The following is a 15,273-nucleotide window of genomic DNA, read 5'->3' on the forward strand; positions in this document are numbered from 1 at the left end:
GGTTGATTAGGGAGCCTGGACTCACAGGAATTGATCAGAGCATTGAAGTATCAAAGGCCAGAAACTATCTGGATACTACCAATTTGGATACTACCAAATTGAGTCATTCCAAATTTGATGAAATTTATGAATTTTTCACAAACACATTTTTCTCTTTCATTATGTAAATGAAGTAATCAAAATATCAAATCCTATAGCCCCACGAACTACTGGTCAAAACCTGCCTACATTGATATCTTAATACAAATGTGCTTTTAACACTACAATATAAAAATATAAAAACCTAATTGAGATTATAGTTTAGATTTGAGAAGAGAACATGAGATTTCCTTTAACATATGAGGATAAAACATTCCTAAAATAATCTTACTCTGGTGCAATAATAGAAAAACAAGTATAAAATCTGTCATTATATCTTTTCAGAGGTACTTGGAATTGTCAAATGGCGTTAACCCAAAGTCACTAGCTACATCCAGTAAGCAAAGCTTTTCTAATTACATCAGACTACTAATATATCTCTCTGATCAGCCTCTAGTTTAGATAATAAACCCTGCCAATTAACAAAGTCATTCTCCTGAATACCAACAACACAGAAAAAATTCCACATATTCAAACCACTGATTACTTGATGTTTTCATTGTGCCATTCCTTACATTTTTAAGAAAATCAAATACTAAACAAAAGAAGACATAAAATGGAGACTGAAATATGATTAAACTACAAATGGATCACATTTAAATAATTGACTTTAGTTTTTACAAACTGAATAAAGAAGAGTTATTTTTAAGGTCCATGTCATAAAAGATAATTCCTTATCTAAAACCAAAACCAAGCATTATATGCAATGGAAGATACACTAGAACCTTTCCCAAGAATCAATTAATAAACATTTATTCAGCACTTTAATAGATGCCAGACACTGTAGTAAACTCTGGGAATACAAGTAAGAAAAAGAAATAATCCCTGCCTTCCAGGAGTTTACACTGTAACGAAGAGATAACATGCAAACAAATATATACCAAGTAAGCTACATACAAAATAAACAGGAAATAATTTCTAGAGAGAAGGCACTAGAAATAAGAGGGGTTGGGGATGGCTCCCTGTTTGATCTTGGAGACAACATGGAGGCACTGGAGATTATTGAGTTGGGGTGGAGGGGGGACATGTAGCAGTATCAGTGGAGAGAAGGATGTGTATTAGAAAGATGTTGTAAAAGTGAAATAGACCGTGGTACCAAATCAGGGAGTGAAAGACAGTGAGGAATCTCTCCGAAGACTCCTAGGTTGAGAAACTGAAGTACCAGGAGGATATATTGCTTTCTGTAGTAATACAGAAAAAGAGGATTGTAGTAATAGGGAAATGGGGAGAAAGATTTGGTTTTGGATATATTGAATTTAATATTGGATATACAATTCAAGTGAAGCAAGGATTTCTATTCTCCCTACTACTTTTTGAAATAGTTCTGGAAATGCTAGCAAACAGCAATAAGACAAGAGAAAGAAATTAAAGGACAAGTAAAGTACTTTTACAAAGATAAGTAAAAAGGAGATAGAAAAATGATATGATATTGTACTCAGAAATTCCTAAGGAATCAGCAAAGATACTAATTGAGATAATTTCAGCAAAATTGCAGGCTACAAATAAACTTTCAAAAATCAATAGCATTTTTATATAAAGATACATTACATAAATGAAAGAAGCAAAAACAGAAAGGGAAATCTTATTCTAAATGATTACAAAATGCATATAATATATGGGGATTAACTTGTGTGCAAAACATACAAAAGGACAATTTAAATACCTGAAGAAATATTTAGTGTTCATGTCTGGGTTGTGCTAATGTAAAAAATTACAATACTTTCAAAATTAATTTATACTTTTATTACTAGGCCAATGAATCATCAAGGGGATGCATTATAACACTTTCTAAAATAGTGAGCAGGGAAGAGGCTACTAGGCATAACTATGACAATATAAGAAACAGAAAACATAAATTTTTTAAAAAGCTACTTCCTGAATTTAAAAAAAAAAAAGTCATTGGAGATTCTACAGAATATTTCCAAATGTTTTCAAGAACTTTAGAGGATGCTGGTACTAGACTTATACTATGTCTATTAGAATATAAGTGCTTTGATGGTATGTATTGTTTTCAGGTTTTTGTCAGTAACCTCAGCAGTAACAGAGTGATCCCATTCCTTTATAATCTTCTCCAACAGATTGATCCCACTATCATCTCTTTTGATAATTTTTAATTTCTCTCAATGTAGTTATTTTTGTTGTTATTAAGTAGTTTTTCAGTTGCATCTAAATCTCCATGATCCATCTGCCATTTTCCTAGCAAAGATACTGGAGTGATTTGCCATTTCCTTCTCCAGCTCATTTTCCAAATGAGGAAATGGAAGCAAACAGAATTAAATAACTTGAGCAGGGTCACACAGCTAGAAAATGTCTGAAGTTGGGTTTGAACCTGGAAAGATGAATCTTCTGAATCTAGGCCGAATACTCTATTCACTAAAAGACCTATGTACTTGTTCCCTGATGAATAAAAAATGTGCCCAAAACTATAAAAAAAAATAAACTCTAAGAAGACTATTATAATTTCAAGGTATCATCTTATTATTTCTTCTTCTTTCTATTTTTCAGCTAAATGCCTAAAAAATTGCGGATACTTAGTGCCTTCATTTGCTTTCCTCTCACTTCTCAATCCTTTGCAATCTGGCTTTCAACATCATTCAACCAAAATTCCCCTCTCAAAAGATCACTAATGATCTTTTATTTGCTAAATCTAAGACCCTTTTCTTATTCCTGATCCTTCGGGATCGCTCTCTGCAGCATTTAAGGTTGTTGATTGCCTGAATCTCTTGGACAAGCTTTCCTCTCTAGGTTTGGCAACATCGTTGTTTCTTGTCATACTAGTCCATTTAGTCCATACTAGTCCAGACTTATTTGTTGAATTGTCATCCATGTCATGTCTTTTAATTAATGGAGTACTCCAAGCCTTTGTCTTAGGTGCTTTCTCTTTTCTCTCTCAGCTATTTCATGGTTGTAATGATCATCTCCAGGCTACCGAAAACCAAATCAACTTATCAATACATCTCCATGCTGAACCTCAAACATCCTACTGGATGGATATCAGATACAGATCAGAAATACTATAGGAATCTCAAAAAGTTCTTGAAATACTTGGAAATAGTCTTCAGAATCTCCAGGGTTTTATACCTAAAACAGAAGTCAGTTCAGGGAAGATTAGCACCTCTGGTGTGAGGGCTTGCTGAGCAAGGGCTACCCATTTTTCCCTTCTAAACCCACTTCCTGTTGATGGTATTGGCACCTCCTTTTAATCATTCAGATTTATAAACTTGGAATCATCTTCAATTTCTTACTCTCACTTACTCCACATTTCCAATATCTCTCTCAATCATGCTTTTCTGCCTGTTCACAAGGTCATCGGGCTAATTAGGATCTCAGCATTTCTTGACTAGACTATTGCAACAGCCTCCTAATTGATCTGCCTGCTTCAAGTCTCTCCCTGCCCCAATCCTTCCTCCATAAAAGTGCCAAAATTATTTTCTTAAATCACAAGTGTGAACACTATTACCTCTAGGATCAAATACAAATTCCTTTATTTGGGAGGCAAGTGGGATTAAGTGATTTGCCATTTGCTATTAAGAATCTGAGGCTGGATTTGAACTTAGATCCTCCTGATTGGAGAGCCTGTGCTCCATCCACTGTGCCACCTAGCTGCCCCTCTTTAATTGGCATTTAAAGCTTTTCACAAGCTAGCCCCATCAAATCTTCGCAGTCATTATTATTTATTCATTACTGTGTTTCATAGACAGTATTGTTTAGACAGACTGCCTTTCCTATTATTTATTCTTCATATATAATCTTCATACCAGCCTTTTCATGGTCTTAGAATGCATTCCTTGTTGCCTGCCACTTTCTAAAGTCCCTATTTTCTGTCCAGATCTTCTTTAAGTACCCTTCTATTATATGACATCTTCCTTGCTTTCTTTCTCCTGCAGCTGCTAGGGCTTCCCTACCCAAATTACTTTGTACTTCTTTTGCATATTCCTTTATGTGTATACATGTATCTCCCAGGGTGAGTCCACTTTTTCAAAATCCTTTTTTACCTAGCACATAATATATGTGCTAGTATATAGAACATAATATATGTGTTAGTATATAGCACATAATAAGCATTTAAGTAGTGTTTTCTGATTGAGATTGCTTCAAAACTTAAGCCTTTTTTTTGATAGTCTATGATTAATATGCTTCTCAACTGTGACTAGAAATTTTGTGTGTGTGTATATGCTGCACACAAATGGAAATATTAATGAAAATTAAAAAGGAAGAGAGCAATCCCTGAGTAAACAAGGCAAGATTAAGAAGAGGAAGGGAGTAATAGAGGATTTGGGAATATGTCAGAGAAATTAATTGCCTGAGATGGAATTGACTAAGTCATAAGTTGTGAAAGAGGAAAAAAGTTTGGGTTGAGGGAGTTGGCATGGGGCAATGACATGGCAGATATACACAAGTCTTTCCCGGAGAGAAGAAAGTCAGTGTGGAACGGTGGGGGAAAGTATTGGCTGTGGAGTCAGAGAATCTGACCATTGAAAAACACTGAATCTTGCTGACTCTCAGCTTTCTCGTCTATAAAATGAGGGTGTGGAGGTAGTTTCTTCTTAAGTTTCTAAAGGGTTTTTTCCCTGGGGAATGTCCCAGAAGGAAAGGAAGCCAAAATATGCCAGGAGTTCTCTAGTTACTTACCTCACAAGATTGTTGCAAGATTCACATGAGATAATATATGCAAAGAACTTTGCAATGTATATAAAACTCATTATTATTATTTTCTAAATATTCATTGATCTACTATTAGTAAGACATATACTTTAAGGGGACAGTTTCTTTTAGTAATAATGATAGGGTCTTTTTTTTTTTTTTTTTTTTTTGAGGGAGAGGGATGTCCATCTGCTCTGTATCATCCAATTCTCTTTATGACCATTTTTTATGCTCACTAACACATATTTACTAAACAGTTTGTTAGGAGATTACGGCACACTTTATGGTCAGAGAATAGAGAAAACTAATTGATCAAGAAAATGGAATCCTGAAATTGATCTCATTAATACAGTGCTCTTAGCCTTTGATTACATATGAAGATTTCTTAATATCAAAACCTTCTATACCATAACAATTGTACTACTAAGCATATAGGAATTGAGAAAAATACATGGTGACAAAGAGCTTCTATGAATTCTTTAATATTTAAAAGAATTTGTATTTTATTTATCACAACAGCACCTGCATACATTTGAAAAGCAGTAACACATAGATAATGAAGCATGTTATTCGAGTCAATACAGATTTTCAAATATCCCATCATAATTCTGCACCCCTGTAAGCCCTCAACTCACACATAGGTCTAAGACTACTGCTGTAAAGAACAGAAGTAGGTCTTGCACTGGACCCAGAAGGCTCGAGAGGGGAAAGTGAGACAGGTGAGCTTGCATAGCCCTCCCTCATTGAAATCCAATTCACTTGCATGTTATGAAAATTCAGTCATTTGAGCACCATGTGAGACTTTGGGAGAACTAGGTCTATGCTCTTGACTCTCTGACTAACTAGCTGTATGACTTGGAACAAGTCAATTTATTTTATTTTTTTTATTAAAGCTTTTTATTTTCAAAACACCTTTTAGTTCAACTTGTTTGAAATAGGGAAACTTCTCTATAGCATCCCAAATAAAAATTCAACTAGTTTCCCCTTAATCCCTTTCCTTTCCAAAACACCCTATTGCTCTTTGGGACAGTTTCACTTACTATAAAGTTTTTTCTTTATATAGAGCTAAAATCTGCCTCTGCAATTTCTAGCTATTTCTTCTTGTTCTATTATTTAGGGCCAGCATTTATAAGATGCTTTGAGATTTGGAATATATATATGCTAATCATTTGATCATTAGGAACTTTTTTTTGGCGCTGATTTACAAGTCCTTCTGGGTTCTCTCCTCCAACTTGCATTGACACTGGATCTCTAGAAGAGAAGCTACTACTATTTTCAGAGGTATAAAGAAAATGTTGTGAATTTTTATCCTCCTAACACTAGCTCAGGAGCCCCTATTAGCACACTTTCACTTAACAATAATTCAGTAGATTCAGTTCTCTAGCAAAGGTATTTACTCAAGTGTAACAGCAAAACAGCTCACTTTCCCAGAAATGAACAAAGTCCATGAAGTACTAGAGTAATGGGTAGAATATGGGCACAAACTTAAAGCACAATGGTTTCCCACATATGTAGGAAACACATATGACCAAGGCAAATCACAACTCCTGAAATGCAGGGCTTTAATGTCCTTTCTTCTTTCAGACGGTCCTCAGGAAATTCACTGTAGGGTATGATATTGGTGATAGACTGCTCTTTTGCTCAGCTTGTCCATCTTCTCAAACGGCAATGCATTTCCAATGGAGAAGCTGCTCAGCTGGGCTTGTTCCTTGTAGGGCATGGTGTCTCATTAATCAGATGCTAATCTGGGTCAAGTAGATTTCCTTTTTTATATGATAATTATTTATTTAATATTTTATTTTTTCCCAGTTAGATGTAGAACAATTTTAACATTTGTTTTTAAAACTTTTGAGTTGCAGATTCTCTTCCTTCCTCCCTCTCCACCTCAAAGCTCCCCCATTGAGTAAACATATGTGAAGTTGTAGAAAACATTTTCATAAAAGTTATGTTGCAGAAGAAAACATTGATCTCTCTCCTCCCCGCCCCCCCAAAAAAGCCCTCAAGAAAAATAAAGTAAATAAAACAAAACAAAACAAGTATGCTTCAATCAGTTCTTTCTCTGAATATGGATAGCATTTTTCATCATAAATCCTTCAGGGTAATTTTGAATCATTGTACTATTGAGGAATGCCAAGAGATTGACAGTTGAACATCACATAACAAGGGTCAAGAAGATTTCTTAGCTTCTGTCCTGGCTCCCTATTGGAGCCAGAGCTTGGCTGTTTCTTCACTAGACCGAGAAGGCTTCTCAGTCATTAAGTTTGATTGCTTAAGGGATGGACTGGGCCACCGCTCAGTTGCTGGAGGCTTCTATTGGGTTGTACCAGGCAAACTACTCTTCCCCTGGGCAACTGCTACTAAGCTGGATCAAGTAGGCTGCTTTACTGAGATAGTTGCAAATGGACTGGTTGCTCTGATTCATCTTTACATTTTACAGATGAGGAAACTGAAGTTCAAAGAAGTTATTTATCCACAGTTAAAGAGAAAGCATTAGTCAGAGAACTATAATCCAACCTAACAAAAATACAGCGTGCTCTCTACCAATCCAGGTTTGAATGTAGATTTTTTCTGACATGGATTTCTCAAAGATTCATATGTATTTTCTTCTAAACATTAATTAATAATGAAAGAGGAGATACTCTGTTTGCAACATTCTATATTAGTAGATGTAGCCTTTTCCCATTTTTTAATTGTTTATAAGCAATGTACTTCTAAAGAGCTTTTTACAACAATTCCCTACTTGAAAAGCAAAGAGAAATTCTACCCAATATCATACCATGGAAGCATCCTAGATATATTTTATCTACCCCTAAAAATTATTTTTTCACTTGAGTTCATTCCTGTGAGTAGAAAAGGAAGTATTTTTGTATTCAACACATCAGATAAAGGCTTTGACACATGAAATCCAGATTTCCCTCAAAAATGAAATCTAATAAAAGTTACACAACTATTTGTTATTTGTGTTTTTTTTTTTATAGTTAAGATGCATCATTACCTATCCTTGGTATTTGACTTTATCCTTACTTAAGAATCAAAAGTAGAAGATAGTCCGCAATAAAAAAGAGTGGTCTGGTGGGGGAAAGTAAAGGAGAAATTAACATGATGGGGGAGGAGTCTATGTGTAGGGGGGGTATAATTTTCTGGCAGGAACAATATGTTATATAACTTGTATTTCATGAATCAGCAGTTTCAACAGCAAGATTCATGAATTTTTTTTAGATACATGTAGATTGGATGGAACAAAGGTAAAATGTTTCTTGAAACAAAGCAAGTTTCAAAAGCATTTTATTCCACCCCCTCCTCAAAGTACAACTTTGACAAGGAGATGATTCATGTTCAAGCTTCATTAACACTATTATACCATATAATATATCTCATGGGAAAGCCTCCCCAACTTTGATTCTCCTTCTTCTCCCTTTCCCCACAACCACCATCCTAACAGTTAATTTTTCTCTCTAATCACAGGTTACCTGTCCAAAGAACATGCATTTAAGGATATAGAGGGTCACACTGGAAGTATTTAGGTTATTATTTCTTTGTGTAAAACTATCCCTTGTACTAGAAAGAATGACTGGCCCCTTATAAGCCCATGGTAATCACTTAATTTTTTTTTTAATTAAAAGTACTTGTGGCAATTATGCTTGTATGAACCTGATCAGTTAATATAAGTGCTTGGGTAAAGTTACGCACACAGAGTATCAGCATTGGAGCTGTAGTTTTTAAAGGTGAATTGATGAGAAACTCACAAAAGGCAGAGAGATAGGCAACTATGAATATAGCAGTATGTCAAACCAAAACATTTGGGTAGAAAAAGATCTTTAAAAGTCCTTACCAGTATTTTTCAGGTCAAATCTTATCAAAGAAAACTCCAAAGTCCAGATATTATTTGAAAACACTGCTCTTACAGTTAAGCTTATTAAATCTACAATGATTTTGGTTATAATATTTTTGATACTGGGATTTGCCTAGTATTGAATGTCTCCCTTTGTTGTTCTGACTTTTCAAAGAAATTTGGAGAAGCTTGCACTGGAGGAAGGGAAAGAAAGATGGTTCTTGAATACTATGGACAGCTTCTAATCATGTGAGGAAAGGAGAAGAAAAGATTCCCTTACCAATAATGAACATTACAGGAGACTATCTCTTCTCAAAATCTATAGTTTGCAAGCCATGGCAGAGTACGATTTAGATCAACTTAATATTTCACTTCTCTACAAATTGGGCTAAGGCCCTAAACTGCATATTTTCAGACATTTAACACTTCCTAGCTGTGTGACCCTGGGTTTAACCCCAATTGCCTCAGCAAAACAAAACAAAAACCAAACAAAAAAACCCAAACCCAAAAAGAATTTAAAAAGTTAATTGACAACTTGAAATTAACACAGAAGCAGTAGGAGTGACTTACCTACAGATTACACATATACAAATATGTGCCCTATTTACATATTTTTATTTGTCTTTCCCTCAACTCTATATAGTATCCCCTCAACTAATAATCTGAATATGAAACTTCTTTTGACAAAATTAACCTAGGTAACAGTTGACGTCAGTCAGAGGCTATCTTTTATCTTTCTTTGTATCCCCCTACACTTAGTAGATCCTTAATAAATACTTATAGAGTGACTTGACTATTTTCAGCATTAGGTCAACGGGTGGAATACTTGGAGAAACAATGCTAAGATAGAGAGTCAGGTAGATGATATAGGGTCACCACCAAGTCTGCATTCCTGGAAAAAGACGTGTTCACTTGGGAAAGGGGGCAGGGAGTGCTGTCTGAGTCAATTCATTGCTGAAAGAAGAGTCATGAGAGAGAGTTTAGGGGTTTTGTCCTAGGCCTTCTTTTCACTTGGTATTGGAATAGAAATCATTATGAGTAAAGATCATTTCATTCTTTGTACTTAGATATCTAACAATATCTAACAATCTAACAACCCATATCTAACAATGTTTAGCACATAATAGATGCTTAATAAATACTAGCTGAATTATCAATAATTTAATTATCAATATATTTATTTAATTATTGATACACGGTAATTTTTTATATAACTTAATATTATTTATAATATTAATCTTTAATATTTTATTTATATAATGTTAAATAATAATTTAATCAAGTCCCCTAGTTCACAAACTTGGCATTATCCTTGTCTCCTTACTTTTCATTGCCCCACATTGCCCCAACAATTGACAAATTTTAGCTATTTTTGTCTTCTCAACATCAAATTAATCTTTCTCTACCCACACAGCTACTACCTTAGTTCAAGTTCCTATCGCCCCTCCCCTAAATTATTGCAATTCACACTAGACTTGTCTCAAGTTTTTCCTCACTTCAATCCATCCTTTATACTCATACCAAAGTGTTTTTTAAAAATCTGATCATCTCAGTAGTTCCCTATTGTATCTAAGACAAAATACAAAACACCTGCTTAACTTTCAAAGCCCTTCATAACCTAGCCTTACCTATTTTTCAGTCTCAATGCATTATTTTCTTTCCTGTATTCTTTGATCCAACCAAACTAGCTTGTGTTCCTCATATATGGGACTATGTCTCCCATCTCTATACTTTGTACTGGCTACCCCCATTGGAATACTTTTCCTTTCATTCCTGAATTGTCTGTCTTCAGAAATCAACTCAAACATCAACTTTTATAAGAAGTTGTTTTCTGATCTCAACTGGGTGTTCTCAATTTTCTCCCTCCCAAGTTACAATAGGTTTGAATATTCTATATATACTTATATGCACATTGTCTTCTTCATTAGGATGTAAATTCCTAGCCAATAGTGATTACTTGACTCTTTATATTTGTATTCCTAGCACAGTGCCAGGCATAAGTATGGCTAATTAAAATGCTTGTTACTTAATTGATTGGGGTAGGTCTATCTGTCAGTCCATCTCTCCAGTTTAGGTCAACAATCTGGGAGGAAATTCACATTCTGAAACATGCATATCCTAATATTTGTTCCTATACCTGCAATGTTATTTTAAAATATAAACTCTTTGTGAGATGGAAGCATCTCCTTCTTGTATTAGTGTCCCCAGCGTTTTGCATAATGTTTGACACATAGAAAGTGCTTAATAAATGACTATTGATTGATCGCTCCTTATGGCGATGAAGTTTCTGATAAAGAAGCATGACAGAATGGAACTTCTTTGTGAATTATTGTATTAAAATAACTGAAAGCATCGTTCAGACTAGTCAAAGTGAATTTAAACCAGGACTGAAAAATACATAGAAAGGGTTGAATAGCAGCTGAATATATTTAAAATCTGCTTTACACGTCTATCTACATGCATACATTTATACATACATTTTTACAAAACACACATATATTTATAGATAGTGTGTGTATACATATACATGAATCACCACCCTTCAGTCACAAACTATTGATAAATATAGCAATTTAATTTCATTTGCACATTACAGATTCCCTACAGGGTGAAATTATATTTCTAGTCTAGCAAAGCTAACCAAAAAAAAAAAAATCCGGATAAGTATAAAGATCTTTCAGGAAGTATTATCCAAGTGACAACACTTCTAGTTTATTCTTCTTTGGACCACCACTGCCAAAATGGACTGAAACAGTACCTTATGGAAACACTTCTAAAGCGCACACATGTCTCTAATAAAAATACAACCAAGTATAAATCCAAAGTTAATCAAGAAGAGTTGTGCTATCACTGTTTAAGCTCTCCCACACTTGGTCAGTACCGTAAATTTCTTCATGTCTGAACAGAACTATTCCAATCTCCTTACTTCGAAGACTCTTTCTCTCATTCCTGGTTCTCTTGCCAGGTGTCCAGCTGAATCCTTTCTCGGGAGATTCCTTGCCACGATATCTATTCCCAACTCTCCACCCCCAATAGTTTTGTATTTCCAAATTTATTTATTATTATTATTTATTTATTTATATATATTTATAATATATTATTTATTATTAATTATTTCCAAAATTCCAACCTACATTAATGATCTCGGCTATCAGGACTTGAATCGGAATTTTGGGAGCAAAATCCACCAATTTAGGCGGGTTTCCCTAAAGTTTTTTATATGAAAAAGATCATTGAAGATCATTGTTTTTTACGGCCTCAGGTACTGGCTAAATGGAGGGGAGGGGGGGGAAGTTGGGGGTGATAAGACAGACCGACCACTAAACCCCAAAAAGGGGAGAGTTGGAGGGAGAGAAGTGGCCCTCCGAGGCCGCAGCTAGCTTTACCCGCGCTGGGCTTTTCCCGGCTCCGCCGAGGTCGGAGTTGGGGCCGTGGGGGGCGGGGGAGGGGGGGGGGTGCGCTCTGAGCAGCCGCAGGACCTCGGGCGCTTGCAGCGAGAGAGGTCCGGGTTCTCTGGGGAAAGCCGCGTAAGGAAGGAAGCCCCCTGCAAGTACCTACCCGGACTCCGGCCGTGCGTCTCTGTCCGCCTGGCCGTGCGGCCCGCAGCGTGCAAGCCCGAGAACTTTTGTCTTCCTCTTTTCCCGGCAGCGGCTGCCGGCTTCACGGTTTCCTTCCTGACGTGTTCCTCCCAGCTGCGGCTCCGCCTGCACAGACCGCGAGGCGCTGCCGGAGAGTGAGCGGCCGGCGGCGGGACGGACGGACGGACGGACGGACGGACAGAGAGACAGACAGACAGACAGACGGACGGACAGAGAGACAGACAGACAGACAGACAGACAGACGGGCGGACCTACTGATGGGAGTTAACAGCCGGGCAGACCCCGACCGCAGCAGCGCGTGGGAGGGGGACACAGAGAGAGAGGGGGAAAAGTGGGCGTTGGGTGTCACTTCAGCCACAGTCCCGCTCCACGCCCCCACTCCTTCCAGCATGGGGCCGCACCCCGAGGCGGCCTCCAAGCCAGGGCGCGAGGGCGAAGTGAAGCTAATGAGCCCCCCCCCCCCCCCCCCCCCCCCCCCCCCCCCCCCGTTTCTGTCCCGAGGCTCCTCAAAGCCGGACCTGCACCTAGCACCTCTGAGCCAGTCCGGGACTCGGGCGCGCGAACGTGAGTTTGTGCGAGATCCATGTACCTGCAGGCGGTACAGGCAGTTGAAGTCTTCAGAGGACGGTCCGAAATCCCGGGGAGCCGCCTCCCACGTCTCCCTGCTTTTCCTCCGCGTCCCCAGGCAGGGGCCAGGAGTAACCGCGGCTCCTCCACCCCCACCAGGCGCGCAGCCTTGAGGGGCCCGGGATCATCTGAGGACGTTGGAGAGCCGGAGGGCGGGAGTGCAGAGCTCCCGGAGGACTTGGGGGGAACTGCAGTGTGGGTGGCCTCTTCTCCTGCCTCCAGCCTCAGAGGCCCGGTCCTACAGTTCGGCCCTAGAGCAGAGAACTCCGGCACTCGAATGCTGTTTCATTCCCTCATTATACCCTCCCCCCCCCCCCCCCACAAGTACATCTGGAAAAACTTAGATGGATTTTCTTTTCCCGCCCCTACCCCTGTTGTGAGCAAGTTCCCCCCACTCAGCAACTAAAGAGGCAAAACGCCCATTATTCATTCGGAAGTGGGGGAGTGCTGGACTAGTAAGCAAATGTTGCTTAAAACTATGATGGAGGTGGGGGTGAAGGAGGTCTGTTTTTACAACTAGAAACTTAATTCCGATGAGTCGTTGCAAAAGAAAGATCACAAAAAATTATCTAGATCCTAGAGTTAGAATTGAAGGAAGCTTAGAAAAAAAAATCAAATGGTCTAGCTTTCTCAGGAAATTGAGGCCTAGGGAGCGAAGGAATTTATAATTAATTAAACAATTCGTTCAGTCCCTTCATTTTAGAGAATCAATGACTTGCCTTTGCATCACCTAACTACTAAGGGGGTGACATTTGAACTCGGGTCCTTTGATTCCAAATCCAATACCCCAAGCTTTTTCCATCTCTTAAACCCTAGCTCTAGGCCAGAGGTCTACCAACTTTTTTTTTTTTTTTTTTTTTTTTTGCTTTATAAATAAAGTTATTTTATAGGCACTCCACCAGCATTTGTATATCAACTTATTAAAATTATATATACATATATGTGTGTTGGAATCTTTACAAAGCGTTAAGACATTGGAGTTGATAGAGACAATAGTTATCTGGTTTAGCATGGTTCAGTGTGATTGATTCGATCTTAGGAAGAGATATTTGGGCCAGAACTTGAAACAAGATACTAAGTGGAACTGATAGAAAGAACAATGCTTGTGTTCACACTTTTAGAGAGCTCATAAGTATCTAAGTACTCAATGGAGTTCACACGTTTGGGAGAGTTCAGGGTTAGGGTTTTGCACTCTGGGAGATAACCCAGAATCCCTTTCCCTCCAGAAGGCGGAGTTAACACATATATAGAGGGAGCTCTTGGAGCTTGGGGACTGACTGGAGGTACTTACTTGTGGTACTTACTTGAGTTAGTTACTAGAAACTGAGCTGGAGAGAGTTTTACTTGGAGTCGGAGAGAGCTCTTGGAACCCACAAGCCCTATCTTCAAGGCAAGAGAGATTCATCATATCTTACGTTGGTGCTGGCTGGAGGCTAAAAAAAAGCGGAGGCAGAAGCCAAGGACAAAGCTGCAAGATCTCTTAGAGCTCAAGCAGAGAGTTAGGTCTCAACTAACCGGGCTATTTTGGAAGGAGAAATAAACGTTTGCATTTTTTACCAGCTGGCTGCATTTTGGAGTAATTATTTATTTCAACTGAGACTAAGGCTGCCTCCAGAAATGTTTGAAACATAAAATAACAATCAGAGTCAATTGGGAGCTATTGAAACTCTTGGAATATGAGAGTGACATGGTCAGAACTGCACTTGAAGAAAATCATCTTGGCAATTATGTGGAGGATGGACAGGAATAGATACTTGAGGCTTGAACGCCAAATAGAGGGGGTTATTGGAAAGTTTTACATGAATTGGTGATGAATGAAATCTAGGAGTATATTTTATACAGTAACAGCAATCACTGTGTGATGATTAGCTATGATTGACTTAGCTCTTCTCAGCAACACAATGATTCAGGACAATTTCAAAAGACTCATTCCTGTCCAGAGGCAATTTGAAACATACTGTTTTCACTTTTGTTTTTTAAATGGCCTTTCCCCTTTGTTCTGTTTCTTCTTTCACAATGAGATTAATGTGGAAATATATTTACACGATTGCACATGTATAATCTATTATATTACTTCCCATTTCAGGGAGGGAGGAAGGAAGAAGGGAAAGAAGAGGATTTGGATATCAAAATTTAAAAAAAAAATCTATGTGAAAAATTGTCTTTATATGTAATTGAAAAAATACTATTTAAACAATAAAAGAAAAGATATCACATGGTAGGGGTGAGGGTGGGGAGTGTGAGGGCCAAGGATCACAACACTCAGTGGCACCATTTCAACTAGAAAGGTGGAAACTTTGTACTATTGTTCCACTGTTATCTAGACATTATCAGAAACTACCTGGTGATGGAATCAAACAAAAATCCAGAGATTCCCATTTATATGTTGCTCTTCAGATTCTTAAGTAATTGCTTGAACTTTAAATTCATATT

At 37.7% G+C, this 15,273-nt stretch overlaps 1 protein-coding gene across 3 annotated transcripts in view; it reads right to left on the reverse strand.

Annotated features, from left to right (window-relative positions):
- LOC100918178 (serine/threonine-protein kinase Sgk3) overlaps window positions 1-13,110 on the reverse strand; it is a 159,289-nt gene extending 146,179 nt beyond the window's left edge. For 2 of the 3 annotated variants that reach the window (XM_031946325.1, XM_031946322.1), the window contains exon 1: window positions 12,173-12,279. The gene's annotated coding sequence lies outside the window, so the exon portion shown is untranslated. Of the gene's footprint in view, window positions 1-12,172; window positions 12,280-12,802 lie in introns of those variants that run through there. The other variant, XM_031946323.1, reaches the window with a different exon arrangement.
- Window positions 13,111-15,273: the final 2,163 nt, after the last annotated feature.

This window comes from Sarcophilus harrisii, chromosome 1 (assembly GCF_902635505.1).
Source record: "Sarcophilus harrisii chromosome 1, mSarHar1.11, whole genome shotgun sequence".
In the NCBI taxonomy this organism is placed as follows: domain Eukaryota; kingdom Metazoa; phylum Chordata; class Mammalia; order Dasyuromorphia; family Dasyuridae; genus Sarcophilus; species Sarcophilus harrisii.